The sequence below is a fragment of the Nematostella vectensis genome, chromosome 9 (genome assembly GCF_932526225.1).
Source record: "Nematostella vectensis chromosome 9, jaNemVect1.1, whole genome shotgun sequence".
NCBI classification, from domain to species: Eukaryota; Metazoa; Cnidaria; class Anthozoa; order Actiniaria; family Edwardsiidae; genus Nematostella; species Nematostella vectensis.
This window is the reverse complement of record NC_064042.1, coordinates 1,216,123-1,219,636: the sequence shown is the minus strand read 5'-3', so window position 1 is coordinate 1,219,636 and position 3,514 is coordinate 1,216,123.

Below are 3,514 nucleotides of genomic sequence, written 5' to 3'. Positions count from 1 at the left end.
AGAGAGGGCATGGGGCGAGGTACGCAATTTTGAGCATGCGTCAAGGCATAACACCACAGGGATACCACAGGGAAACGGAAAAATAAGGATTCTGAGAAATTATCAGGATAAAGTGCGTGCAGACATTTGTAAAAGTATATATATAAGGAGAGAAGTTTTACTTAAAAAGACTCTGGAGGATCAGAAATACATACATGGGATGACTGATGCTAATTAAGGTGACGGTGTGAGATCGTTTCGAGAAAAAAAAAAACTACATCAAGCGAACACGAACCTTTGAATCATCGTAAATAGAAGTTCGTTTGCAAAATTTGTATATTCACCAGCACAAATATTACCTCCACGAGTTGCTGTGATATAAGAAAATCTAGTCATACTCAGGACTCGCACGGCCATATTCGATCAGCCAATCACAGAACGTGGCGTTGCATTTTGGGACCGGAAGTAGGAGAGCAACCTGCACTTATTACACGACATTTCCACAAGTGCAGGGTTATCTGACGCTTTAGAAAAAATAACTTATGATTTAGACATTATACTAACAAGAAAATAACAAAGTTTCAAATGATTAAAAATAAAGAAACCTTTCACTCGAAAAAATCTTTATATTTAGTCAACTGTAAACCACGTGATAGAATTAACCAATCGGCAAACGCGTCGGTGTAAAGTGACGTCACATCAGCACAGAGGAACTTTCTTTACGAGTTCTGAGTTGTTGTTCGGCTACGCGTTTGAATTTCTATTGCGAGTTTTTCTGAATTCCATCAAAAATCAAGATGCCTGCTAAACAGAGAATGCGTCTTGCTAACGAGAAACATAGCCAGAATGTACAGACAAGAGGGAATGTTCCCAAATCCCTGGTAAGTGCTAGATTTTGTCTAGCGATGGTATCGAAATATAAAGATGGCGTCTATGTTTGCTGGTACATCGCTTTGTCCTAATTCTTTTTCTTGTCGTATTATAGAAACCAGCCGAAGAGAAATACGCAGTCGGCCCCATTTTACTGGGATTATTCATTTTCGTCGTTTGTGGATCTGGTAAGCGTTCGTTGAATATTTTTCTTCCATGTGGTGCTTAATTGAAGGGGACTTGGTGGCTTTGATTCATATCCTTTATTGTTGCCTTTTCACAATCCTTATACTCATTGAAATGGTTATTTTAATGCTTTATATTATCCTGTTCCCAGCAATCTTCCAGATCATCCAAAGTATCAGAATGGCATAATTACTTCAACAAACACTGGCATTTCGACTGGACCGAACTTGGACAAGATTCGAAACATGATACTGCGAACACGAACGACATGAAATGGACATTCATTCTCGTCTTGCACACAACACACACAAGAAACACTGGACGAAATTATATATATTTACAGAAGAAAAGTGGACTTTCCCGTGCGCCTGGATGCTTTTTTATTGAGTGGAACCATCGTGTAGATTTGACTGCGCTTGACTCTTTGGTGCTACGTATGCAATATCTTCATTAGCATATTTAAAAAGCCTAGACCCAGGAATTTAGAATATCAAATTTACCATCGAGTTTGAAGGGATAGAAATGATAACAAATCTACAGCAATGTAATATCTGTCGGCTCTATGCTATAGGGCAGAAATATTTTATGTGAATAAAAAAAATAATAGATTGTATTTAACTAGAACATGTCTGTACTTTTTTTTATAGATGGTGGGGGTCCATACGGGTATTAAGTGGCCTAAATACCACTCCTTCAGGCTTAATTGCTGCTAGATTAGTCTCTGTGTTCTTGTATTTTATCGCTAAGTGTCCAAGTATCCGTAGTGTCGGGGCAGGCCTTGCCAGGACCTCGTGTCCGTTAGCCTTCCCCTCTGCACTTGTTCTTCTGTATATCTTTATATACTGGAAGTTTCTAATAGAAAGGAAATGCTGCGACAGTTATATACAGTTGCTTCAGTGTTGTTAAAACGCTACATGGTATACATGCAGCCACAATCAGCGACAAAACCTGTTGAAAATGACATCTAAAAAGTAGTCTCACTGAAATAATTTACAATATGGGAACTTTTTATTACTCACATCCCCCTTCCCCCCGTTAAAAGTTGCTGTCTATTTGGGGGAGAGGGGGTTGGGATGGAGAGGGGAAGATATCAAAGTCACTATGCTACATAGTTTAGATTTCCATCTGAAACTGCATTTGAAGCGCTAAAATTTTTAACAGTTTTGTCGCTGATTGCAGCTAAGCTTGAAATTTTAGAAAGTAGCAAGAGAAGTTTACCTTTAGGTGTTGTTTTTTGTTATCGAGATTTGAGTAGCTGGCACAATCTTAAATTTTATATGGCGCTATCCACGCCATACACAGCTATCCACACCATACAGCTATCTACACCATACACAGCTATCCACACCATACACAGCTATCTACACTATACACAGCTATCCACACCATACACAGCCATACACAACTATCCACGCCATACACAGCTATCCACACCATACACAGCTATCCACACCATCCACAGCTATCCACACCATACACAGCTATCCACACCATCCACAGACATCCACACCATACACAGCTATCCACACCATACACAGCCATACACACTATACACAGCCATCCACACCATACACAGCTATCCACACCATACACAGCTATCCACACCATACAAAGCTATCCACACCATACACAGCTATCCACACCATCCACAGCTATCCATACCATCCACAGCTATCCACACTATACACAGCTATCTACATCATACACAGCTATACACACCATACACAGCCATACACACCATACTCATCTATCCACGCCATACACAGCTATCCACACCATACACAGCTATCCACACCATACACAGCTATCTACACCATACACAGCTATCCACACCATACACAGCTATCCACACCATACACAGCTATCCACACCATACACAGCTATCCACACCATACACAGCTATCCACACTATACACAGCCATACACAGCTATCCACACCATACACAGCTATCCACACCATACAAACCATACACAGCTATCCACACTATACACAGCCATACACAGCTATCCACACCATACACAGCTATCTATACCATACACAGCTATCCACACCATACACAGCTGCTATCAACACCTATCCACACCATACACACTAACCACAGCTATCCACACCATCCACAGCTATCCACACCATGCACAGCTATCCACACCATACACGGCTATCCACCCCATACACAGCTATCCACGCCATACACAGCTATCCACAGGTATCCACACCATCCAAAGCTATCCACACCATACATAGCTATCTACACCATACACAGCTATCCACACCATCCACATCTATCCACACCATACACAGCTATCCACACTATACACAGCTATCCACACCATACACACCTATTCACACCTATCCACACCATACACACCTATCCACACCATCCACAGCTATCCACACCATCCACAGCTATCCAAACCGTCCACAGCTATCCACACCGTACACAGCTATCCACACCATACACAGCTATCCACACCATAC